General features: G+C 47.2%; 1 protein-coding gene across 6 annotated transcripts in view; it reads left to right on the forward strand.

The window, feature by feature from the left end:
* NOL4L (nucleolar protein 4 like) overlaps positions 1 to 27,063 on the forward strand; it is a gene marked incomplete at its 5' end in the record, with an annotated part of 138,528 nt that overhangs the window by 67,692 nt on the left and 43,773 nt on the right. Inside the window, one exon of one of the 6 annotated variants that reach the window (XM_079979206.1) lies at positions 12,792 to 12,944. The exons of 3 other annotated variants lie outside the window; for them this stretch is intronic. Of the gene's footprint in view, positions 1 to 12,791; positions 12,945 to 13,812; positions 13,905 to 14,478; positions 14,702 to 27,063 lie in introns of those variants that run through there. 2 more of the 6 variants (XM_079979205.1, XM_079979204.1) reach the window with 2 other exon arrangements.

The raw sequence follows: 27,063 nt of genomic DNA on the forward strand, positions 1-27,063 counted from the left end.
GAACTGTGCTTTGTGCCAAAGATCTTGGGCTCCACCAAGAAGAGAAGCAAACGGAGGTTGTTGTTTTTTACTTGGGCAACATGAAAGTGAGCAGGAATCTGAATCTCTGTCTAGTGGAATTCCTGCATGTAAGGCTGAGCACAGAAATAAGGAAAGACGTACGGTGGTCCAACGAAGCTGGAAAATAATTTTAGAAAATACATTAGGTTAACAGACTGAAGCTGAATTAGTTGGCAGTTGGAGGGCTGAATGTTCTTCTTCTGCAGACCAATACTGCAACCCACTTGCCTTGAAGAAAGCCCTATTGAGCACAATAGCCTCTGAGTTGTCATTTATAGGATCGTACTGTTAGTCCCATCTCTCTGTGGAGTAGAAAGTCTGGATAACATACGTGTCTTGACTATTTTGTCTATTTTCTCAGCTCTGCTGTAGCTGCTAAGCCTGTGTTTAAACCTAGTCTAAAGCTAAGTATGAAAGTCCTAAAGTGCTGAAGTGAGGGGTGCAGCTTTGGCTGAGGAATAGAACAAATTTTAGCTGTGCTACCTGAGAAGAAGAAAGGGAAGGAAAGGTTTTAAACTGAAGTGTAATTTAGTCAAATTTGAAGCAGGTCAGGGCCAAAACTGCCAAGTGATGATCGGTTCTCTGATTGGAGCAGAGGACCAATGGAGGGGAAGAGCTCCAAACCCTTTATTTTTCTGTGATTTGTCTACCCAGTTGCTCTTCTCCCAATAGTGAGAAAATAGTTGTGTTCACTGCAAGGGAACTGCAGAATCTTGCAGTGCCTTAAAGACTAACAAATTTATGATTTGGGTGTGTTGGATTGTATGTATGTGTGTGTGTTTGAAGGGGATGAGAAAGAGGTTGTTTTCTTTAACTAGAATTTGTTGTATCTGAAAACATGCTGTAGAGCGTGTCCCAGTTTTTTAATTTGATGGATCTGTCCGCAATGACTGAAAGCAAACAGGACATGGGCAAGCTTTTGGTTTTTTGCCTGATGGGGACTGGCAAGGATGTTCAGTGTAGGTTTTTGAAGGAATCTGGTTCTTCACTTTCCATGAGGCTTCATATTTGCTTGTAGGAAGAGAGAGGACATTCGCCTTATTTTTGAAACACAGAGCAAGCCAAGCCAGGCAAAGAAAGGATCATTTTGTTTAGGATGAAGAGAGCAGGAAGTGTCAGGGGGGTAATCTGTTAAAATGGACTAATCCCTCACAATCGCTTTGACCTGAGATTCAACCAAATGTTTGTAGCGTTGTCGTTTCTCGTAATCTGCACTTGGTAACCTGTCCAAGTGGTGTTTGTGTTGGAGGCTCTGAAACTTGTGGCTTCTGCCTGAGGGGCTGCTGTGCCTGAGACGTTTTCTAAAGATTCCCATTCTGCAGCTGTGTCCTGATCATCAGATCCTCTTTGCAGCATCTTTTTCTTTCCCCCAGGAGCGAAGTGGGGCAAACCTTCCCCTCTCCTAATGACTGTTGCGCTCAAGACAGAGTGGGACAAAAAATGGGGAGGGTACCATGACCTTCCTACTCTGATGTGGGCTTCCCAGAGATAGCTGACTGCCACTGTTGAAAAAAGAATACAGTACTAGTGGGACCTGAAGAGTCATATATTCCTACAACTGCACGAGCATAAACAAAGAATAATATTTATTAGGCTCATGTTCAGTGTCCGACTGAAATATTGCACCTGTGGTGTTGAAGGTATTGTCCTGCCAAGCCAGTCTCTTGCGATATGCACCTTGATTTCTTTGCCTGAGACATTTAATCTTAATTTCCCTTTACCACAGAAATCCAACACATAAAAATACCCCATTATACATCTTCAGTCACTGAGGGGGTGTGGTGGGAAGTTTGTCACATGGTGTCGTGATGTTTCACTGTGTGGTCTCTATTGCAACACCTCTGTTTCTGTTTGCTCCATACCTGAGCACCACCTAGCTGCTTTCTTTGTGTTAGCCCCCAAATACCCATTTTCATTTATCACTGCATGCTGAATGCATGCCTACTTTGGAAAAGTTCTCTGAAGATCCCCATACACTCAGTTGGGCGTGATTATGCTGGAGATCGTAATTGTGGTGCATATGTTGGACTTTTCTCTTTTAATTTTTAGTACGTATGTCTTGTGCAAGACCTCATTATCATAATTTGGTATTTTATTGCTGCTGTATTTTTTTGGGTGGTGGTGGGGAATGCATGGTTGAAGTTTTAACTCTTATGGTGGCCTGTGGAGCATTCCTAAATGTTTGGGATATTGCCACCACCCCCGATCCTGCAAAGAGTAGTTTGCCAGAGCTGAATATTACTCTTGTGCAGGACATCCGTGCTAAGAACAAAGCAAAACAAAATCAGGTTGAAATTGATACCTACCTGTCTTGCAAAGGGCACATGTTTTCATTATGCTTTTGCATACGACCTTGGGGGAAAATTCACAATCACAGGTATCAAAATAGCTTTGTGCATGCCCAAAGTAGCTCACAACAAAGAGACAGGGATGCATTTCAAGCAAACACTACAAAAACCATTTCATCATAACATAGCAAAACAATAATACAATAATGTACAAAACCCATATTTCAATACTATATACAACAAGATTATTAAACAACATATCCAAGTCCAGAAGTCTGCTCTGGTCAGACCTCACCTGGAGTACTGTGTCCAGTTCTGGGCACCACAGTTCAAGAAGGACACGGACAAACTGGAACGTGTCCAGAGGAGGGCAACCAAAATGGTCAAAGGCCTGGAAACGATGCCTTATGAGGAATGGCTAAGGGAGCTGGGCATGTTTAGCCTGGAGAAGAGGAGGTTAAGGGGTGATATGATAGCCATGTTCAAATATATAAAAGGATGTCACATAGAGGAGGGAGAAAGGTTGTTTTCTGCTGCTCCAGAGAAGCGGACACGGAGCAATGGTTCCAAACTACAAGAAAGAAGATTCCACCTAAACATTAGGAAGAACTTCCTGACAGTAAGAGCTGTTTGACAGTGGAATTTGCTGCCAAGGAGTGTGGTGGAGTCTCCTTCTTTGGAGGTCTTTAAGCAGAGGCTTGACAACCATATGTCAGGAGTGCTCTGATGGTGTTTCCTGCTTGGCAGGGGGTTGGACTCGATGGCCCTTGTGGTCTCTTCCAACTCTATGATTCTGTGATTCTAAAAGGAAATGTGTGGACAGTTGTGGGCACAGCAAAATCAGATCTGAACTACCTGCTTGTGATATAAAGCCCCCAGCCTTGTTTTGGTGTGGGGTCTGGCAACCAAAGTTAAAGGGAGTACTGGAACATTTTTGAAACCTTCCTGGGCAGCAGCCCAAGTGGAGGTCATTTTGTCAGCGTAGAACACGGCGGTAGCTGCCGTTGGAACTCAGATACCACATGTCCCTCTTAGGCTTCGTGCTGGTTGCTATGGATTTGCAAGACCCATTAGAGCTATTTTAAGAGACAGAGTTGCCATGGCAGGACCAGCCCTTCCTCTCTTGCATATCCCAAACTCTCCCCTGACTTCCGTTGGAATTTGAGGTGTGTCAGGAATGGAGCAGGCGGTCACACCTGGTGCAGGCGCCAAATTTAGAGAATATCTTCAAGAGGCATTTTTCTTCAAACCAAAGGCATGAGGGCAGGGTGGTGGGAGTAGCAAGACTGGATATTATAGAAAGCTAGTGAAGTGAGTGGGAGCTGAACATTGCTTTGTGCTGGGGAGGATTTCTGCCCTGTGCTCATCTCTCCTCTTCCCATTCCTGAAAGGCTAAAGGTAGCTGGGTGGCCTGCGGGTCTTGAATCTGCTATTCATGCTAAACATTTCCTGGTCCCATCTGTGTGTTGGGGCTGCAGAGAACACAGATGAAAACAGTCGTCATTGCTGGGACACAAAACATGAACTCCCATTCCCCCTACATAATATCATGATCTTCCTACAATAAGGTTTTTTTTTTTAAAAAAGGACTGTTTATTTGATTCACATCCTGCTTTTCACATATGGAAGCCCCCCTCAAGACACCTGAAGACACATTAAAAATTAAACTATTAATTTAAATAACAAAAGTAAACAACAATAAGGCCATTTAGCGACAGCTAAATTCCAGAACAATGAATCAGCATCCAGTTTTCCACCCAGAGGCTTGAGGAAAATAAGCATGTTATGTCTTAGTTGACCGTTTGGTAGTGCAGTCCTATACATGTCTACTCAGAAGTAAGCCCCAAGTAAATGAGTATATGATTGCTGCCTAAATGTCCATGAATGTGCAAATGAGATCTCAAGTTGTGCGAATGGACAACATTGGGAGTGGCACTCCTTGCGGTGATGGCTCCAAACCGTCCAGGGCTTTGTATGTCAGAACCAAAACCTTAAATTGTGCTCAGTAGCAAGTAGGCAGCCAATGCAAGTGTCTGAGAATAGATGTTATGTAATTTCAGGTCCATCGTGTCCACCAAGACACTGTGACTGCTGTGTTATGCACCAGCTGCAATCTCTGAACCATCTTCAAGAGTGTAGATGGTACTCTAGTACTCGGCAGTATCATTTTAGAAGAGGGACTCCCTCTCTTCTGCAATGGAAACTGTCATCCAGATCATTGCATTAAAATGGTTATTAAAAAGTTAACATTTCATAGAATCATAGAAGAGTTGGAAGAGACCACAAGGGCCATCGAGTCCAACCCCCTGCCAAGCAGGAAACACCATCAGAGCACTCCTGACATATGGTTGTCAAGCCTCTGCTTAAAGACCTCCAAAGAACGAGACTCCACCACACTCCTTGGCAGCAAATTCCACTGTCAAACAGCTCTTACTGTCAGGAAGTTCTTCCTAATGTTTAGGTGGAATCTTCTTTCTTGTAGTTTGGATCCATTGCTCCGTGTCCGCTTCTCTGGAGCAGCAGAAAACAACCTTTCTCCCTCCTCTATGTGACATCCTTTTATAGATTTGAACATGGCTATCATATCACCCCTTAACCTCCTCTTCTCCAGGCTAAACATGCCCAGCTCCCTTAGCCGTTCCTCATAAGGCATCGTTTCCAGGCCTTTGACCATTTTGGTTGCCCTCCTCTGGACACGTTCCAGTTTGTCAGTGTCCTTCTTGAACTGTGGTGCCCAGAACAGGACACAGTACTCCAGGTGAGGTCTGACCAGAGCAGAATACAGTGGCACTATTACTTCCCTTGATCTAGATGCTATACTCCTATTGATGCAGCCCAGAATTGCATTGGCTTTTTTAGCTGCCGCGTCACACTGTTGGCTCATGTCAAGTTTGTGGTCAACCCAAGACTCCTAGATCCTTTTCACATTTGTCGCCCAGTTAATGGGGGACACTTTTTAGTCAATCAGAATATTTTAATCAGTGTAGCTAACTAATTGACTAGGTGTTGCAGTTTTTATCAGTCTTTTGTAGGAGTATGGGTGGGCTTCCCTAGGTAGCAAATTCCACAAGGGCCTTGCTTCTCTTAGCCACTTTTTAAGCCTCAGTTAGTACAGTGGTGCCTCGCAAGACGAAAAGAATCCGTTCCGTGAGTCTCTTCGTCTAGCGTTTTTTTCGTCTTGGGAAGCAAGCCCATTGACGGCTTAGCGGATTAGCGCTATTAGCGGCTTTTAGCGGCTTAGCGGATAAGCAGATAAGCGGCTTAGCGGCTTAGAAAAAGTCGGAAAAACTCGCAAGCCATTTTCGTCTTGCGAAGCAAGCCCATAGGAAATTCGTTTTGCAAAGCGCCTCCAAAACGGAAAACCCTTTCGTCTACCGGGTTTTTCATCTTGCGAGGCATTCATCTTGCGGGGCACCACTGTAGTCCAATGTATCTGAAGCAGAGCCTTTTTCTATAAGCAGGGCTACTTTGGAAGACAGAAATGTAGGAAGAAGTTTGCATGTGAAAAGGCATTCCCTAAAATATGGGGTATGTTTTCCCCTCCTAACTGGTCTTATGCAAGGTTTACATTTCTAAAGTTCATTACTTGGGACATCTGGTTGGCAATGTGAAGCCTAACATATTCCGCTATGTATCTATTAACTTTTTTCCAGAGGCACAAAGACATCAAGTGACTAGCACAGACTCATTTTGTGAGTCAATCACTCTCTTGGGAACCCAAGATCTCTTGTAATGACCACCAGGGCCTCCCTTAATCATGTTTGCAAAAGGAAGCTACTATATAATTGTTTATATTTTTGGTTTTTTTCTCCACTGCCCTTTGCTCTTGATTAACTTTTGCAGAACCTTTGCACTGCAGAAATTGGAAAAATCGGGCTGAACAAATGTTATTACCAAACATATTATATCTAGATCTGCATCTGGATAGGCACAGATATATACACATACCGTACACAGTTAGTGGAACTGAGAGTAGGAGCTTTGTAGCAGTTCACCATCAAGGGGGAAGATATGGTGTCAGCACCTGTGATGGCGTGTTGTGACTCTTTGCATTGAGTAGAAGTATTATGTGTAACTGCAAGATTCTTGTTCTAGGTTGATCACTGGAGACCTTCTGCTTGCTTGCATTGACAATGGAAAAGTTGCAGGGGGAGAGCCTGGCCGGGGGGGGGGGGTGCGGACATCAAGTACAGCCTGTCTACTTAGCAGATCAGCTCAATCATGGTCATAGTTATATCCTCCCTTAAAACAGTAGTTCAGGTGTGAGTTCTGCAACAGCTTCTACAGGGAAGACTGACATGGAATTTATGTACCACTTTTTAGCAGTGTTCTACCAAAACAGTGTAGAACTAAAACAGCTGCATAAAACAGCCCCTCCCTCAATACCATAAACAACCAAAATCAATGTGAAAGCACCAGAAAAATTAGGATGTAAAACAAAGAATTATTTTTTTAAAATGGCATAAATAGGCTGACTGAAGAATTCATTTGATGATCTTTAAAATCTCCCCACCCACTTCCACTCCTTTGTCATTGAATGGTTTCCTGCTACAGATATATTCAAATTGTTATACTGTTTTTTTATTGATCTATGTAATACATATAATATATTTCAGAAATTTGGCCTTCTACTTCTTTTTGCGCTTGGCTGTTAGGTGAAGGAAGCTCAGCCATTATTCATTTTGTTTTCCTCATTTGGGCAAGACTTCTGCTTTTTAAAGGAAGCCTTCTTGGATTTTACAGCTTCCTTGTCTGTGCTATATAACCACACTGGCATCCTTGTCGGCTTGTTTGTAGCCTTTCTAACCTGTGTTATATATTTTATTTATTCAACTAGGTTCATTTAACCTCCAAGCTTCCTGAAAGAATAGAACAGGTCTGACTTTTCTTTTCAAGTTACTTTTAACTAATCCTCTCATTTTTTTTAAGAAATCTCCTCTTCCAAATTTAAATGTAACTGTGTTGGGCTTTTTATACCTGGCATCAGTTCATGCAACAGAGCAACAAACAAAGAAGTCCTCCAGGATCCCATTAGCACAGGGCAATGATTCTCAAAAGAGTAAGACTTTTGGTCCCATAAACTGCACTGATCAAATAAGGGGTATAATTGTGGGTACTGGCAACTGCCTGGCCTTCCTTACGTAGAGGGGGGTAAGCATCCATGCACAACAGCAGCAGGGTGCTTGTAAAAACCTGTGCTGAGATTTGTCAGGAAATGACAGGTCAGTGAATGCATGGCAGGGAGATGTGTATCCAGTTCCTCAAATAAACCCATCTCCACCTCCACACTGCTTTGCCCATGCCACCTCCTTCCCTTGTCCTTTCTCAAGACCTCACTTCCCATCAGCAGCTTTGCCTCCAATGCCTTTTCCTATCTCTATGTCTTTCCCCAACATTGGTGCTCTTGCTGTCTGTTCATCAGGCTGCTTTACCTTTACTCACTTTCTCCTTTAAGACCCAGGTTTTTTGGGGAGGAATTTCCTCTTAGGTCACACCAAGCAGGGCTCTGTTGTTTTGCTGATGAGTAATTTGGTGGATTGGACTTTGAATTCTTGCCTCGGCAGTAGTTTTTATGTCTCCGAGTGACAGTGTAGGGGGTCACTTTGCTGGGGGGTCCGCACAGGAACCACAAAGACAAGTGGCCACAGAGAAAGGTTGGTTAATTTAAAAAAAGAAGTGTCAGTAGGACAGATGATGGAATGACTTACCGCTTCTGCAGTGGCAGCTGAAATGTGTTCCCCCACTTTTGGGAAACGTGCCAGTACCCCTGCTCTGCCAGTATTTTATGAAGGATTACTTGATAAATAATGCTTTGTCTCCCTTGGCTGTTTGTCCTCCTTCCTCTGAATGTATGTGGTTGCTAGTTCTCATGGTCCTCCTCCCACCCATGGCTATTATTTTCTTGAACCACCTTAGCCTCATTTGACCCACTTATCCACTGCAACTAGACTCTCCCTAATCCCAGCGCCACCACCCAGAGGCAGCTTCTCCAGTCTTTTCTCGACACATGTCCTCTAAGACCCACGCTCTCAACCCTCACCCCCCCCCGAACCCTTTCTCTTTCAGTCCAGCACAACTCGCTATGATCCTCTTGGGTCCTAAATGTGGAAACAAGGTCACACACACCTTGAGAGGTTTAGGGGCAGTGTGGCAGGCAATGTTTAACTTTCTTGGGATGAGAGAACACATATGTATTAATCGCTGTAATGCATTTTATTTACAAATGTATTTGCAGAACACAGTATGGGTTTAGTGACCACTACAGCAGGTGGCAAAAGTGCTGCCTCTGCTTCATATTCCCAAAGCAACATTGTGGACAACTGCACCCTGGTTCCTTCTACTTCAGCTTGTAATTGTCTGTCTCCCCTTTTTCCATGCATGTATGGCCTTGCAGAGAACTCATTCCCCCAAGTCAATTGCTCACTTTTAAGTTGTTGATAAGGTCTAAAATTTTGTCTCTTGTTACTGCTGTTTGCCTTAGTTCTTATATCTACTGCTATGAGAACAGATGCAAATAATTCATTCAGCTGCAATCTCCTTTTCCTCCTTTAGCACACCTTTGCCATTTAAAGCTCCAATGGCCTCTCTAGCTAATGTTCTGTTTGAATATATTTAAAGATTTTTTTGGTACGGTAGTTGGTCTTCATGTTTTTAGCAATGTGCTCCTTGACTACTTTTATTTTCATCTCTTGAATTTATTTAATCAAAGCTTGTGTTCCTGCTCGTTCTCACTGGAACAAGACTCCCGTTTTCTGAAGTGAACGTTCATAAGAATGTGTAATGGTTCTAAGGGGATTGCTCGTGCGTAAGTTGCCGCCGCTCCTGGCTAGGTTGCCTGGTTGAAGCCTTTCTCTCTGGACAGCCTTGCAGTCGTGGCTGTCTCAGTCGTTGGCAGAATCCGTCAGTGGGCGTTTCTTAAACTTCTTCCAGCAAAGAAGTTCTTTGACGCCAAGTCTCCTCCTACTCTCCCTGCGCGGAAGTCTTCTGCGCAGGGAGGGTGTGGGCAGCGGAGGACCCGTGCTCTCCCCGCTGGTCTCCGGTGAGGAGTCCTGGAGCCTTTTCTCCGATTCCCCCATCTGCCCCCCTTCACCCCTGGTGTTACGCTGATTTCCTTCCCCAGCAGATGGGCTGCCTCTCTCCCTGCTGGGACCCTCTCCGGCATTGCTCTGGAGCCTTCCCTCCGCCTCTGGCTCCGATGGCAGTTCCCTGACAGAATGGAAGAACGTAAGAAGAGCCTGTTGGATCAGGCCAATCGCCCATCTAGTCTAGCATCCTGTTCTCACAGTGACCAACCAGATTTCAATGGGAAGCCCAAAAGCAAGACCTAAGCACAATAGCACTCTTCTCATTTTTGCCCCGCCCTGGCCACAGTGATCCATGCGACGGTCACCTCCAGGCTTGACTACTGTAATTCGCTCTATGCGGGGCTGCCCTTGAAGCTGTCCCAGAAACTCCAGCGGGTGCAGAATACTGCAGCGAGGCTCCTCACATGGTCTCTGCCATGGGAGCATATTCACCCAGTGCTTTTCCAGCTGCACTGGCTCCCGGTGGAGTACAGGGTCAGATTTAAGGTGCTGGTTTTGACCTTTAAAGCCCTTCACGGCCTAGGACCCTTGTACCTACGAGGCCACCTCTCCCTGTATGCCCCACGGAGAGCCTCAAAGTCCATAAATAGCAACACCCTAGTGGTCCCGGGCCCTAAGGAAGTTAGATTAGCTTCAACCAGAGCCAGGGCCTTTTCAACACTGGCTCCGGCCTGGTGGAACGCTTTGTCTCATGAGACCAGGGCCCTGCAGAATCTGATTTCTTTCCGCAGGGCCTTTAAGACAGAGTTGTTCCGCCTGGCCTTTGGCTTGGAGCCAATTTGATTCCCTCCCCCTCTTTCTTTTTTCTTTTTCCTTTCTCCTCCTGTGATGAGGCTGCATTTTAATATTTTAATGTTTCAATATTTTAATGTTGTATTTTAATCTTGTTTTTAAGTTGTATTCATTCAACTTGTTTTTATTAGTGCATGTTAGCCGCCCTGAGCCTGGCCTTGGCTGGGGAGGGCGGGGTATAAATAAAAATTATTATTATTATTATTATTATTATTATTATTATTATTATTATTCCCAACAACTGGTATTTAGAGGCATACTGTCACTGATAGTAGAGGCAAAACATAGCCATTGTGTCTAGTAGCCCTTTTAATATCCTCCAATTGCTTCCTTGACTGATCAGCATCCTGTTATTTTTTTTGCTTGTTTGCTGCTTACATACAAAAATGGCTTCTAAGTAGTTTACAAGTATAAAATCAATTATAAATCCATACATCATTAAGACACACGATAAAACAATTCCCTCAAAGCATTAAAAACACCCATAATTAAGATATACATTAAATAAGCCAGTTAAAAAGAATGCAGCTGAACAACAATTAAAACAATTTGTTCAGGAAGTTCAGGTTCAGGGGAATGCTTGCCTCAGCTGGTGTATCTTCAACAGCTGATAGAATGCCAATATGGATGGGGCCTTTTGAATTTCTGCGCCACCAGTGAAAAAGTTTGTCCAAAACACCAGTACCGTTAGAGAAAAAGCTCTTGTCTCTAAGTGGTACTTTTCCTTATTTATGCTATATAGTCCTGTTGTAATCTTACTATCTGTGGTTTTAAGCATTCCCAAGCATTCTGGGGAAATTTAACCCTATACACTTTCCCCTTCAACATCCTTTTAACCAGCTCCTTCATTTTGGGGAAATTTCCTCTTTGGACTTTCTTGGCAATTGTCCAGTTATATGTTGGTTTGAATATATGTTGAATTGGATAGCACCGTGCTCACTGTTCCAAATCTGTTCAACAACAGTTGTATCCCACCTTAGGTTCCTGGATGCCACTTAAGTTCATGTTTGGTGCCCCTCTGGTCAGTTCCAGAGGGGCACCAAGCATGAACTTAACATGGAACTGCATGTTAAGAGTTCACCTCCATTAACATTTGCTTCCAGTACAATCCAAAACAGGTTTGCATCTCTCCTCATGTCTGTGGCATCTGGATACATTCAGCAACCAAACTGGTTTTCCTGTTGGTTCAAAGGGCTCGTCCATGCTTTGCTTGTCCCCTGCCTAGAAAGCAGGGGTCTAAGAGGTTTTCAGTTTGCCTTGTTGCTTTCCACCCAATTGACATTTGCTTTGATTCAGCAGTAAAAAGTGGGTTTTCCCAGGGGAAATTGGCGCGATAAGCACAGCCCAAACATTGGGAGGCATGGAAACCAAATGACAACTTTACAGTTTAATGCAGATTTTGAATTCCACTTCAAACTGCTCCAATTTCAAATTTCTTTACAAAGAAGGGGCTTCATCCCTCTGATTGGAGGCAAGCTGCAAGTCCTATTGAATAATATTAAAGTAATTTATTTGAAACAAATAGTGTTGAGTTTAGGCCAGGAGAGGCCAGGGGTCATGCCCTTAGCTTAGGCATTCAAATACCTATGCAGTTATCGGCAGCCTTAAGCAAACAACTACTGCGCATCCTAACATGTCATATCAGAGAAACACCTTCAACACACATGTGGCAAAAGGTCGGGTCCCATGGAACACAATTCATCTGGAAGCTCTCGCTGAAATAATGAGAAATAATGAGAGCTGTCATTGTCCGCTTTGCGTGGTGGATTGTGTCCCCTTGTTGAGCAAAGCCATTTGGATTTCCTGCCACTGGCACCAAACTGTCTTGGGCTGGCCTATGAACTTGCTCCCAAGTACAGTGGTACCTCGGGTTACAGACGCTTCAGGTTACAGACTCCGCTAACCCAGAAATAGTACCTTGGGTTAAGAACTTTGCTTCAGGATGAGAACAGAAATCGTGCTCCGGTTAGGAACTGACCTCCAGAACGAATTAAGTTCTTAACCCGAGGTACCGCTGTAAGCAAGAACTTGAAGGTGGGTAGTCCTCTGAAAAGTGCCACGGACAGGTGTGTGTCTGAGCGGGCGCCCCTTGTGAAATTACCTGCTGGGAGCGCCCCTCTTCCTTGCAGGGCACATCACATCCCGCCCTGCCCTTCCTGCAGGATGCCTCGTACCTGCCTTCCATCATCCTTCCCGGCAAGGAGTCCAGGCCGCTCTTTAGAAAATGGACGGGCTCCTCTCCCTCCCTCCCTCCCTCCCTCCCTCTCTGCCTCCTCCTCTCCTCGTGCGTTTCCCCCCGTTTCTTTCTCTCCACCCTCCGGCGGCACAACGCAGCGTCTCCCTCTGGCTTTCGCCTCCTTGCGCGCACGGTGTGTGCGCCTATGTGTCTCCGACAGGGCGTGCGCCGCCTCCTCCGCCTCCTGGTCTCCCCCCCCCTCCCGGGATGCGTGTAGGAGGCTCAGGCTGCCTGTGTCCCCCCTCCCCCAGCCCTCTCTTCCCCGTCTCTCTCTCTCTCTCTCGCTCCCCCCTCCCCCCGATCCGGGAGTGACGCGCTCCGCAGTGCCAGCCCTCCTCTCTCCTCTCCGCTCCCCTCCCGGCGGGGCGCTCCTCCTCGGGCAGCAGCTGGCTGTCAGCCTTCCCCGGAGCGCCCCCTTCTCTCTCGGCCAGGGCTGGCGCAGGCCGGCGGCGGGCCCCAGGCGCCGCAGCGGCCCCGCAGCAGGTAGGCGATGGCTGGGGCCGGGCAGGAGACGGGCCGCCCCGGCCACAGGGAACGGGAGGAGAGGCAGAGAGGGGGCCGTGCGCCCCCGGACGCGCCGCGCTCCGTGCGCCCTGCTACGAGCAAAAGCAGCGGGTCTTGGCCGGGGAGGGGGGCAACTTGTGGGTCTTGGGGCCAGCCAACCATTCCCCCACCCCGGGAGGGGGTGGTGGTCGAGTTGAACCCAGGCTAGCCTGGCACTGGGGGCGCGCAGAGAGAGGAAGGTGTGCGTACCCAAGGAGGAGCGTCCGGAAAGCCCTGGCGACCCCGGGGTGTGCGCCGGCGAATTGGGCGTGCGGGTGGAAGACCCCCGAGAGGTGGCCGCTCGGGGAGGGATGGGGGGCGGCGGCGGCGGGGCTGTCCTCGCCGCGCTCGCTCTCTTGTTTCACTTTCCGGCAGCCAAAGCGCTTTACACTCCCGGGCGCCTTTTTTCAGGGGGCGGCCACGCGTGGGGGTGGGGAGGGGGCGTGTGGGCACGGAAGGGGCGGAGGCAAGTTTATTGGAGGGGAGCGCCGAGCAGCCTGCGACTGGAGGGGCGCGTCCTTGATCGGAGGGGGTGCGCTTTTGTTTGCTTGCCACTATAGGAATTCCTCGGGATCCTCGGATGGGGGAGTGGAGGAAGAAAAGCCGCGGCTGCGGGGTGGGGACGCGGAGAGAGGAGCGCGCTCAAGGAACGGGGGGGGGGGTGTCCGTTTGGAGTTAGCCAACGGGCCGCATACACTCTGCGCTTGGAATGCACGGGGTGGGGGGAGAATCCGTGGGGGGGGGGTCCAACGGCAAGAGGTGGAAGAAGAGTGTTCAGCGATGCTTGGCAGGGCGTGGGGGAGGGATGGGAGGCGCGTGGAGGCGGAAGGGGACAGGGGGCGTGTGAATGCCGAACTGAACTCGTGGAGGAGCAGCCGCGCGCCCGGCGATTGTTGACAGGTTGCTCGGGCTCTGTGTGTACACGGAGGAGGGCAGGGGAGGAGGACCTGGTGGTGGGTGGCTGTTCCCTGTACTACGGGTAGATACAATGGAGGACGGCCTGGGGACCGTCTCCAGGAAGGAAGTTGCGAGGACTTTACTGGGTGGGAGTGAGGGGTGTGTGCATGTGTGGATGCACACCCGGGAACTTATCCGACGAGTGTTACAACAGTTGCTGGAGAGTTCCTTTTGCAGACGCACTCCTGTGACCTGTCTCACTGGAACGTGGGCAGCTGCGAAGTGAATGAGTTTGTAGTAGTAACACCGCATTTCTCCTCCTTGTGCGCGCAAGAGCAGGGCGCTGGATTTTTGCGCGCGCGTGTGAAAAGTAGCTACAAAGTGCTGCGTGTCGGGCAGGGCTCGCCTGACAGTTTGCTGGCGTTTTGGCCCGGGTGAGGGGAGCGGGTGGGTGGGTGGGTAGCCTCGCGCGGAATCTGCGCGCAGCCAGCAGGGGAGCCAGACGCGGCGCTCGGAGTTGTGAGGCTGGTAACGCGTGGATCGGGGCCGGCGGGCCGGGGTCCCGTTGGCTCGAAGGAGGAGGGGCGGAATCTCGCCGTTTTTGAAAACTCCCTCGTGCGTTCTGATTCCAGACTGGCCCCCACGACTCCTCTACCTACCGACCCTCCTTCCCAGACAGCTACCCGAACCGAACCGCCTTGGCCTCGTCTTCCCCTCTTCAGCACCTAGAGACACCCCCCCCCTCCGAGCGGCCTCTCATTAGCGTCTCTAATGAGCCCGATGCCTGGAGAAAGGTTAAGGTTAGCGCGTCCTTCCCTTCTCCTCCTTTCCCTTCCCTCGCCAGCATCTTCCCCTCCCCGGAAGAGCACAAAAGCGCAGAAAGAAGAAAGTGGGGAGAGGCGGCGGCGAAGGCAGATCAATGGGGAGCTCCAGACCCATCAATTCGCCCAGGGAGCTGCTTCTCCTTCTCTCCAGCATCGATTTTCCCTTTCCCACCCTAGGCGCAGGGAGAGACACCCCCCTTCCCTTCCCTAGCCTTCCCTCCATCATCTCCTTTCCACCTGGAGAGTAGGAGGGGCGGGGGTCTCTCTCTCTCTCTCTCTCTCTCTCTCTCTCTCTCTCTGCCATGGCGCTCCTCCTCCTCCAGCTCTTCCTCCCCTTTTGGGTGGGGGTGGATGGATTGGACTGGAAATAGATTTCTCCCCGGAGGTAAAGCTGGGCTTTATGGGTCAATCCCTGCTTCAGGCAGCAACCTCCGGGCACCAGCTCGTTGCAAACACTCCGTCAAGATTTGCCTGCCTGAGCTTGGGGGGGGGGGGAGGTTGGGGGGGGGGAGAGAAGGGTTGGTGCAGAAAAGGAAGGCGAAAAGTCCCCAGGAATGAGTGTATCTGTGGGTAAGGTGAAGGCTTTTCAAAAGCAAGCCTTGATGCTGTGTTGCCAACAGTACTTTTCTTAATGGGAAATATTTCTGGCTCTGTTTTTGCAAACCCTTTCTCAGGTCTGCTATTTACTTCCTGTGTTTTTTCTCCCCAGCTGGGTGGAGGAACAATGGAACAGGCGTCACATGCTAATAGTTTCTTGGCAGTAATGTCACTTCCCTTAATATTTGGTGGAACAGACAGTGAACTGTTGGCAAAGGGGAGAGTTTGGACTTGGGATGGTAGGGAACATTGCCGTTAAGGTAGGGTAGGTGGTAACTGTCAAATGCCTATTTTCCTCTTCTGCTTTAAATGAATCTTGGTAGGTTTCATTGGATCCTTTCCTCTGTAATATTGAATCCAGTGCCTATTTGAGTTCAACAAGTCCCTCATCTGCAGTGCAAATACTGTACTGTTCATGTTTTATCACTCAGATAGTCACCAGCAAAGTGTGCAAAGTTTTCTAATTCACTTGTTTACTCCAGAACATGTCATTTCAAGTTAGAAGACTTTTTTTTTAGTGCCCACATTGAGATTTCATATTCTTTGCCAGGGCTGAAACTAAGTGTTATTTCACCTGGGTCAAAGATGCAGTGTGGCACCCCCACGCACATTTGTGTACACACACTGCCTCAATGGCGTCCCTTATGGGGTTCACCTGGGGCAAAAAAACCAGTGAGCCCCCCCCCCCAAGGCTACAACTCTCATTGTGCTCCCATTTTTCTGTTGAGACTGATACTGTTGAGCCCATGGCAGAGCAGGAACTTGAGCCTTGGCTAGTCCTAGACCTAGATGGATTTTCATGGCACCTGGGTGTGTAACTCTGAGGATTTTATTGATAGCCTCACAATTTTTTAGACCCCCCCCCCCAAATACTCACTTGATTATTCCCTCTCGAGAACCAAGTTTGTACAGGAAGACATATAAAGAGGTATTTTGAGTCGCTTTCTACTATCTGTGGGATTTCCTTCCCCATGTGGCATGTCAAAACATGAGCCACTTTGGGTTGTATTGTGCCATCTTTTCGTTTAATACTGAAAAGTGTGGATAATTTGCCTGCTTTTCAACCATTTTTAAATGTTTTAATCTGTCCTGAGCTTGAGGGGTGTGAACAGGTTAGCAATTCAAATAAAATGAATCCATATTTCTTGGCTCTAATGGACTTTGGAACTGGGTGCCAGTTCTTTCCTGCTGAAGGCTAAGCAAAGCCTTCGAGCTTCAGGAAGGGCAGTTTTGAAAGCCTGTCTGACAGCAGTTTCCCCTGGCATGGCTTGGAGCCCTGTTCCCTCCCCCGCCCCAACAGTGTTCGCTTTAAATATGCCTGGAGGCAGAAATTTGGAAACCTTTTTTCTGTAGAGTTTGCTCCTTTTTTGCTTCCAGCAGTGACATATGGAATACTTTTCATGTTTAAATATCTGTCTCTTTCTGATCTGGAAAAGGACAGGAATTGAGGGTGATAGGGAATCTAGCAAATATCAAGTATGCCAATATGAAATCTATATATTTGGATTCCTGTATATACTTACCCAGGAGTAAGTCTCATTGAACTTAATAGGAATTACTTCTGAGTAGACATTTATAGAATTGCCCTGTGAGTACAATTTGGAAGTAAGTTGAATTGCAATGAATATGTCTTTTTCTCAAGTAAAAGTGTTCAGGATCAAGAGGTGTTAGTCAAATTTCTTTATAATGTTTTTAAGTAATTAATGAACCGTTAATGTTAAGCTGATTACAACAATTACCTCTGTCTCAATGTAGGTGGTATTTTGAGCATATTATTCAATGAAAGTTATTATTCCTTTACAATAAATAAAAGGCATATCATGTATTGTTTTCAAAATCCTTTTAATGCATGGCTTGGATGTTCCCCCCAAAAGAGACTATCAGCACTGAACATTCTTTCAGGGCTGACAGCTCTGATTAAAATACATCTGCAGCTAATGTATTATAATTGATTAATCAAGTAATGCTTCCAGCTCCATTTCTTATATTTTAATGTCTTAGCTGGTACAGTGTTCCTGAGCAGATTCTCTTCTGTTACACCCAAGAGGGGTACAGTTTCATGCAATGGATAATGATGAGAGTAGGGCTTGCTGTGAAGAGCAGCACACATTAGCCAACCTGTCAGAAAGGCTTTTGCTGCATGTGATTTGTATAGTGTAAAAGCAGGTAGCATTCTTTGTCCTTTTGTGTGGTCTTTGGGTATGGCCACTGGGCTTCATTGGTGATACCATCGGGCTTCTAGGCTTCCAGGTGCAATATCGGCTGGCTGGTGTAACAGCCCCCAGTGCTTGGAGTCAAAAGAATTTCCCTTTCTATCGAATGCACTTTTCTGTGGGCTGAAGTAGTTATGCCATGGTTAAATGTGGCTCAGTATCTTCTAGACATGCTCACAAGACGGTGTTTAATGCTTGATAACTTGGAGAAGTGGTGGTTGTTACTGCTTGGATGAAATATTCCTTGTGGCTGCTCACTGTCCCTCTGTTTAGTGCTACCTTGTGCTGTTCTGTCCTTGTTAATTTGTTTTTTAAAGTAACAACAATAAAATGAGTACCTTACAGAAGAGGTTGGACTATATTATCACAACATTATTGACTCACATCCCACCCCTCATCTCTCATGTGGTTTTAGAATAGTTTTCTAAATAATCAGATCTTACGCATGGCTGCTGATTCACCAATTTTCATAGTTTCCCCATCCCTTTTTCTTAAAAAATTGGACCGCTGTCAGGGGCACGAGTAACTTAGTTTTGAAGTTTTCAACACTATGTGTTGCTTTGGCCTATTTTTAGGGAAAGTGACTAATACGTTTTATAAATGAAATGGATACACAAGAGAGCTGAGTAGCGTAATGGTTAAGAGACTCAGCTGTGGACCAGGGCATTCCTGGTTCAAATATTGCCTCTGACACAAAGTTCCTAAGTCTGAGCACCCCTTGCCTCACTTGAACCAGTGCAATGGAGGGGAGGGTTAAATCTTCCTTCCGCATGGAAATCTCATCACATCTGCTATTATTATTATTAATTTTAAAAACCAGTAAGTGACACAGTTACAGCACAAACTTATGCACGTACACTCAGAATTAATTCCCATTAGGTACAGTGGGGCTCACTCCGAAGGGGAGGTGGGTACAGGATTACAGCCTTAGTTTCGCATCCAGTTTGGACCTCACAGTGTCAACCCACTATCTGTAATACACAAATGATACCTGCTCACCTCAGAGATGAACTAAACATTGCTGGATAATGCATGTGAGTGGCTTTGGAAACTGGAAAACACCATATAAATGCTCAGTATCATCATCATATAAATAAAATCCACTTCCCAACATTCCGGGGTGATCAAGAAACAGAACTCAGGGATACTCAGAGGTCCTGTTTGGCCCCGAGGCCATTTCCCCCAAACCACATCCACCTGACCAACACTGGGTGGCATCAGCTGATGGGCCGGGAGTAGGGTGCAGTCCTGCTGGGTCTTACTTCACCAGCTCTTTTACTGTGGGAAACATGCTAGTGAAGTAGACCTAGCAGGATCGAACCTTCCTCTCATCAGCTGGTGAGTGGAGATTTCAATCCTGCTGGAAGCTGCTTCACCCACAGGTGGTTGGGACTGCTTACCTGCCGGTCACCTGATGTCATAATGTCAGATGATTGACAGGTGGGTAGCCCCACCCACCTGTCAGTGTTGGCTCATGGGGTATGGGGGCCGTTCTCCACCCCGGTTGAAGAGGTGAGGCTGTCCAGTGAAAGGGCAGAATTGCTTCCCAAAGGCTGGGGTGCAGCCTTAGTCCCCTTCTCAAGTACACTCCTTATTTATAAATTTTATATCATCCTGCCCTTCACCATGGATGATATCAAGGTGGAGCACACACACAACTATGCAAATTCATTTAAAAAACAACAAAAAAAAACCCCAGATAGGTCACAGGTAACACTGATGCACTCGTTTTGCTAGTTACACTCTGGATAGAGGAATGGCTGCTGTTCATTCCTGTGGGGGGGAAATAAAAGCACAGCCTCTCTGCTGTACTGGGGCCAGATTCTCCCCACACCTGCTTTTGACAACAGGGAGCCTTGGAGAGGGAGCAGACATCTCTCCTTTCTTTTTCCCTTTTCTGAAGGCATGTTGTGAGGAAAGGGAAGTTTTCTGCTTGGTTCACCCACCAAGCCCCAGGGGTCAGCGGCAAGAAGTGGGAGAGGGAGCACCGTCCCTGGGCTGGGAGGATTCCTCTCCTGCTCCTCTGGGCTCGGAGGCCATGTTTGAAGGAGAGTGGGGGCAGCAGGAGCAGGTCTTGAAGAACAAGGTCCCTCGGCCCATGCCAGTGTCCTTTCCATCTCGAATGCATGGACACAGCCTGACACGCTTGGTGGGCCTTTTGCTGGCTGCAACCACAGCAAACTGTTCCAGTGGGGAGGGGGGGAATGACACTCAGGCTCTCTGTGCATAAAGGGCAATATATATCCTGCAAAGCAAAGGGATATGTACCGTATTTTTCGCTCTATAAGGCGCACCAGACCACAAGACGCACCTAGTTTTTGGAGGAGGAAAACAAGAAAAAAAATATTCTGAATCTCAGAAGCCAGAACAGCAAGAGGGATTGCTGCACAGTGCAAGCAGCAATCCCTCTTGCTGTTCTGGCTTCTGGGATAGCTGTGCAGCGTGCATTCACTCCATAAGAGACACACACATTTCCCCTTACTTTTTAGGAGGGAAAAATTAGTCTTATAGAGCAAAAAATACGGTATTTAAAAACAGGACCACGCTTCTCTTGAAAAGCATCTCTCCCCACAGACCGCTCCCACCTCTCCCACTCAAAGGAAGCATTTTGCATCTCTGATCTTGTTCAGAGCAAAAAACTCGAAATCCCACAGAGCGTGTCAAAGCTCTTGGCTGTACCGAAAGCAGCTCTTTGGATCTTTGCGCGACTACTTTTCGCGTGGAGGTGCAGCAGTGCGGAGAAAGTCTGAGCCCAACTTCACTGGTGCTGCCACCCTCGCCAGTCCTGCTGACCTGTGTTGGGTGTAGAGGACTCTGGCAGACCTCCACTAATGGCACGCCTCTTTTGCCTGGCAGTCTATAGTTTGGGAGGACTATTGCGTTGATGGCAAAATGGGCAATTAAATGGGTTGTTTGCATCCAAAAAGAGCAGTGTTGTGAGGCATATTGGGGTGTGAAGGAGGAGGTGGGCAGGGTGTTCCTGAGTTTGGGATCACACATAACATAAGCCCAGCCCAGGAAAATTGACCCTGGCTGTAAAAGAACCAGGTTATTGATAGCACTCGCTTCTTACGTTTACCAGGCAGGGTTACATGGTGAGCTCTGGAACAAAATTGTGTCACTGAAGGTGGTTTCTGTGGGGTGTCTGTATTCCAGAGAAAAATGGAAGAGGTTCCGGTTGGAGGCTAGAAAGAAAGAAAAAGTAGAATGGAAGACTTTCCTCTGTGGTCCTTCTCACTGCCAGTATCCCCTCCCCTCCTTGTTTTTTTGTGTCATCAGGGAAGCTGGAAGACTTAACAGATGTTTACAAAGCTCTTTTCCATGCTGAGGGGCCGGGGTGGTGGCTGGGTGTCACAGAAATGCAATGTGTCGCTAGACGGGTGCCTTTTTTCTTTTATCCAGGTGGGACATGATGGGGATATCAGTCTAGTGTGAATAGTGGAGCAGGTGGAAGGTGTGCATGCACCTGTCTTTGGACTCCACTCCTTTCTCTGGGTGTTGCCTTATGAACGTACCTGGCAGGGGTTTGGTTGCTCTTTCGGTAAAGGAACTGAGTCAATATTCCGTGACCCTAATCGGTGGAACTTTACTGCAGGGTGCTCCTGTGAGCTGGAAGTGTTGGGCGGGGGAATGGGGTGGGGAGGGAGAGAAAGGAGAGGGGAGGGTGAGGAAGGTTAGGCCAGGAGAGGCCAGGCAAGAGATTGTGCTGGCTGATTAGGGCAGCTGCTGTCGCTTTCACCGGTGTCACCCCTGGCATGGCATGGTTGGTTGCTGAGGAGCCCAGCCCGGAGAGGGACCGTGGTAATGGATTTGTGCTCTTTTTTGTAATGAAAGTTTCATTTTTAGTTTGTTTACAAGAAAGAAGAGATTAGCAGAGAGAAAGCTCCTGAGAACTCAGGGAGGAAAGGAAAAGAGCTCTCAGGCTGAAAGGAAGTGGAGGGGGTGCTGGTTGGATCGAGTGGAATTTGTGACTGGGGCAGCTAGGTAGAATGGACTGATGCACATGACAGAAAGCAACCCCCCCCCCAACCTCCCCCACAAAACACCTCTCCTGGCCTCATGTTGTGGAAAACCAGATGGAATGTGTTCTTGTGAAGGAGCCCAAAACATTGGATGCTTGGGTCACCCCGTAGTTTCAAGGGTCACAGTGACTTTGTGCAAAAGAAGAGTGGAACATGGTGCACTGGGAAGGTTGGTCTTGTGAACTGATGAAGGTGGAATTCTCAGAACCGAAAGGGAAATCCAGCTGCTCATTTGTTTTTAGGGGGGTGGTGGGCATTTGCAGGGAATTTTCAGTTATTGAGAAGGCTATAAAATTTCTGACTGGGGTGGGGAAGAGAATGTGGCTCATGTTCACTTATCTGCTGAGGATGAGAGGAGCAGCAAAGGTTTTAAACAAGTTAGTAAAAAAACCGTATGTCTGGCTACCCGGGATGAGCAAGAGTGGCTCTAGACAATCAGGAAGGGAAAATTCAGTTTGTGGCAAGAGATCTGGTCTTTTTTATTTATTTGAAGACGATGACATGCTACAAATGTCTAATGCAGGCATGTTTGGGCAAGTGGCTAGTAAATAAAAATAATGTGAGCTGGAAAGTTTTGTGGGCTTAATTCCAAGTCTTTAAATAAAAACCTGCAGGGAGGTTGAATCTGGCAATCTATTAGGAAGTACCTTCTAAACTGCAAGAGCCATTCCATTGGAATGTGCATCTGAGAGGCTGGGAAATATCAAGAGAATGTTGGTCCCTGGATCTGCCAAGGAAGGTTAAATGAAGGATGTCCTTTCTTGGGATTTGGGGGGAGAGAGGACTGTTCTGAATAATCTGCCGAGTTCCTTCTAAGTATACTGCTCCCTACACTTATATATTTTCTGATTTTTTCAGCTTAATGCTTCGGTACAGAGGATGCTGTTTGTATGTTTCTCTGTACAGGCAAGGTAAAGCTATACTTCTCTATGTGGGAGATTCAAAGGGCCGCCGATGTATATAGCTGATGTTCTTTCAATCCCGAAATCTGCATGCGCTCCTGGCTTTATCTCACATGGGTCTCCCTGTTCATACCACACAGGCTGCTGTGATTTTGAGTCCAGCGCAGGCCACATTATATGCATGGAGGGAGCAGAATCTCAAGCCTTGAAAAGGGGGGACATGCATTGCTCACCTTGCGCTTGGTTTAGTAGCAAGTCAGCAATGCAGGGAGTTGCTGTTTGGCTGTGCCATCATTAACAAAAGCTGCCAGGTGATGCTGCTGACATTGGGACCTGTCTGGCAGGGCCTCTTATCACAGGAATCCATGTGGCATAAAGAGGACAGAGATGGCAATTGTGGCTGGCATAGAAAGGGCTTCGCAAGGAATCCTCCCAGTGTGGGCTCTTACTGGTTATGACAAGGCACCCTGGTGAGATTCTTGGCAAATGCAGAGCTTAGCTGGTAATGACAGGCTGCTTGCGAAAACCACGAAGAAGCTTACAGAGAGTTGGTTCTGGTGGCTCGTTTCTCAGCCGTGCAACATTTCCTGGGAGCTTTGGGTGCCTTTGCTGCTTGGGCTGGCTGTCAGTAGTTTGGCTAAAATGAATTGTGGGGTGGGTCTAGCCAAGGATGCATATTAGACTTGTATTCCATTATACTTTTCCCGCTTGAGTTATGCCTTTACCCACTACAAGCCCTCAGTTTGGATAGACTAAAAATGTGGCATGAATGAATAAAGACTAAGTGTTTACACATATACCAAAGTTGAATGGGGGAAAATGAATATTTGAAATGTCTTATATTGAAGCAGGCTACTGCTGCATCTAGCCCTGTGCTACTTACTCTGACTCATAGCTCCTCACCAGAGTCACCAGTAGGGCCCCCTCCCATCACCTGCCACCTGAGCCTTCTAGTTAGAGTTGTGTGGGGATTGGACCTCCATGTAAAGTGAGCCCTGCCGTTGAGCTATGGCCCCTTCTGAAATGTTTTGACTCCCAGGTTCCAGCATTAAGTATTCGCAACAGAGGGCACCAAATCTAGAGAGAAGGCAAGTCTCAGCAAATTGCAAATGTGGGCTGAACAAAGGAAGGAGCAGGACAACTCTGGTGTCTCATAAAGTTAAGCGAGAGGGAAAGTAAACTTGGCTGCAGACTAGGCTACCTGATTTGTGCAAACAAGGTTGCCTGTATGTCAGGAAGGGCCACAGAAATGCTTGATGAAAAGTTAGTGAGTTAGCACAGTGATGCTGCTGCCAAGGAAGCCGCCTCTGAACTGAGTTACTTTAAGAAATAAGAAAGGAAGCAGGCATGGGAGGAAGTGCGTGTTCTGTAGCCTAGTCAGCATGTGTGCAGCCGTACTGTGCTGAACCTAGATCACTCCACTTATCAAGAAAGGCAAGGGAGGGGCAGGCAATAATCCAAAGCCGAGCAAGAGAAGCCATTGGAAGCATTGAGAATAGATTGGGGGTGGGGCGAACACACATGCAGCAGGTGGTAATGGGTTCACTTGGCTTGGAAATGACTGCAGCCTGTTCCCATAATACTTTCTGCATGGGATATGCAGGCCTTTAGCTGCGCCGCCACATACTGAGCTTTTCCTATGGATGCCAAAAATACAACTTGAAGTGGGCAAAAGTTGTTAGGATCCCATTGCCACCTGGGTTGAGTTCGTGGCCACAGAATTTTACATGACGTGATTTGTGTGCATGGTGGCAAGGCAGAATGGGCTCAACGTAGCCAAAGGATGCAGTTGCTGTGTGCAGAAAGGGTTGTGAGAATAGGGTCCAGTGAGTGAAGGGGATGTCACTGAGGATAAACATGTGATTGTTCTCCTTTTCTCCTGTGGATAAGATGAGAACTCTTTGGCAGAAACTGCAAGGGAAAATATTTAATCTGTATGTTAGGAAGACTCTCTAGCTGCCAGATTGGTGGTTGCCTTGAGGCACAGTGGTGTGTCTCTCTCACTTGGAGGTCTCTAAGAGCAGGTTGCATAAGTTCAAGTCCCTGGGACAGGGCTCTGTTTCTGTGATGTTATTGAGGAGACAGGGTGACCAAGCTGTGACATATGTTCCTCGACAGACTGAGAGAGAGGCACTGCACAGGCCCCTGGGATTCTTCCAGTTGGTGAAGTTTAACCCTCCACCTGGAATTTTAGCATGTCTTTGCATGGTTGTGAAAACCTGGACTTCCTAGGACACACCTGCACCCAATCTTTATTTGCGCTTATGAGGCACATCTTATGAGCCTGTGGTCCACACTCTGGACAAACTACACAACTTGAGCCCAGGCTAGTCTCTGCCCATCTGCTTGACCACAAGTGCGGACTGTACAGTCTTCCTGGTGGAGTAATTGTGTCTTGAAAGATACTGTTCTTCCTTTTTGGGGAGACTGATATAGGGACCAAGTTGGGGAACTACGATGTCTCCTGTTCAAACATACTTGGAAGATGCTTTTTCTCAGCCTGAGTCCTCCTCATATTCAGTATGGGATAGGAACTGACGTCCCATTTAGAATCACTATAAGGATTAAAACAAGGCAGTATATTTGAAGTGTGCAGAGCACTCAAAAGTGCTATATAAATGTCATGTAGTGATTTGAGCATTCCTGTGCTTGTGGAGCTGCAGCCCCATGCACAAGAGAGAGAGGTATCAGCAGACGTTGTGTCAAAACAACAAGAATGAATTATAGAAAACATTTAGCAGAGAACATTTATCATAATCTGACAAATGCCTGGGGAAGAGAGATTTTTACTTGGTGTTGAAAAGTTGTTAATAATGACTCCCCTAGCAAGGTGGACCTTGCTGGGGTAGCATTCCACAAGCGAAGAGCCACAACTGAAAAGGCCCCTTCCCTCATCACTACCTTCTGAACCTCCCTCCAAACAGGGAAGCCTGCAGTGTTGTCTAGAGGTATGGCACCCCTGTTGCAGGTTGAGGTTGGACTGAAGCAGAGAGTAGCGTACAAAAAACCTGCTGTGCAGTTTGTTGTTTTTATCCCCGTATTGCGGGCTGAGAGAGAGTCATGTATAACAACCCTAATATATATACTTTCCAGGGAGGTGGGAAGAGTCCTTAAAAATGTGAAAGGAAAGAAACCCAGACAAAACACCTTGAATGGAAGAGCAATTAGTGCCGTAAAGTTCACTGCTTTACCCCTATTGCAGGTTGGAAAGCTGTTCAGAGAGGCAGGGAGGGAGAGTAGCTTACAGGAGCAATATTGTTAATATTGCAGGGTAAAGGAGGACTACTTGAACTGCTTCCTCCCAGGCCAGAGCAAACACTCAATTGCTTGGAGATGCCATTTACTTACATGCAGTCTGCACTTATTAAATGTTAACATTTGGAGAGAAAAAATACCTAAAAGTTGTTTGCGAAGCTAGATCTGTCAGAGTAGAGATGCTTTTCTTTGATGCTAAGGCCCAGGTAACACTCCCCCTTCCGCCTGAAGATTTTCCTGCAGGAAAGTGTGTGTGCGTGCATGCGCGCAAATTGCTTGAAACACAGAAGTGCTATCCAAATTGTTTATGATTGACTGTGATCAGTAGGAACTCATGTGCAGTCAGAGCCATAGGAGAAACTTTTGGACGAATCTGCTCTCCACACCCCAACTTGCACAATCTGGAGTGACTTGGTAGATAAGAACAGCTAAGGGCACCCCATGACCTAGGGGTGCATGGCCTTTTGCTAATGGCCTTTAGCTTCCCACCTGACGTACATCAGCAGTGGGGAACCTGTGGCCTCCCACAGCCACTGTAGCCAGAGAATGATTATTCTGGCTGGCATCCGTCTGTCTCGGGAGACAATGGAGAAGTGCACCTTTGGGGATGAAGTCAAACTGTTGGAAGGTTGCAGGGCCTTCTGTGGTAGAGACCAATAGGAGAGAGACATGTTTGGTTGCAGCTGGGGTAGATGAAGGAGTCTGGTTGTCTTGCTGTAGATGCACCATGGTGCTGCTTCTCTCTGCGTCCCTCCCAGTGGTCACTCTTCCTCTGGTCACTGCTGTGGATACATGACCTGGGTATCTGTCTCCAGGCACTGCAGTCGTCTGCAAGGAATTCTCACACAGCGAGGTTGGTGTTGCCAGCCTCCACATCTCATTTGCATACATCTTTGTAACACAGAATTGGTCTGCCAACAGGCCTGGTGCCTGAAGCCGGTTTCCCATAGAGCATGTCCTTGGGTATCCTGCCATCTTCCATTCTGTGACCAAGCCAGCAGAGACATCACTGAGACAGGAGTGCGAACATACTTGGATTGTGGTCATGGGAGAGCATGTCTTTGTTTGAGACTCTGTCCTGCCATGCAATGCCCAAAATCTTCCTGAGCCAGCACAAGTGGAAGGCATTGAGGCATTGCTCCTTGTTGCTGTAGATTGCCCACGACTCACTTCCATAAAGCAGCACACTTAACATGCATACCTGGTAGACCTTAATCTTTGTATTGGTCATTAGCATCCCATTCTCCAATACCCTTTTGGAGAGGTGAGCCATTTCTGCCTTGCCAATACACTTGTGCAGCTCAACATTGATGGTCATGGTGGAACCCAGTTGGTCAAAACTGTCTCCC

The sequence above is a fragment of the Podarcis cretensis genome (genome assembly GCF_951804945.1).
Source record: "Podarcis cretensis genome assembly, chromosome: 6".
Taxonomy (NCBI): Eukaryota; Metazoa; Chordata; class Lepidosauria; order Squamata; family Lacertidae; genus Podarcis; species Podarcis cretensis.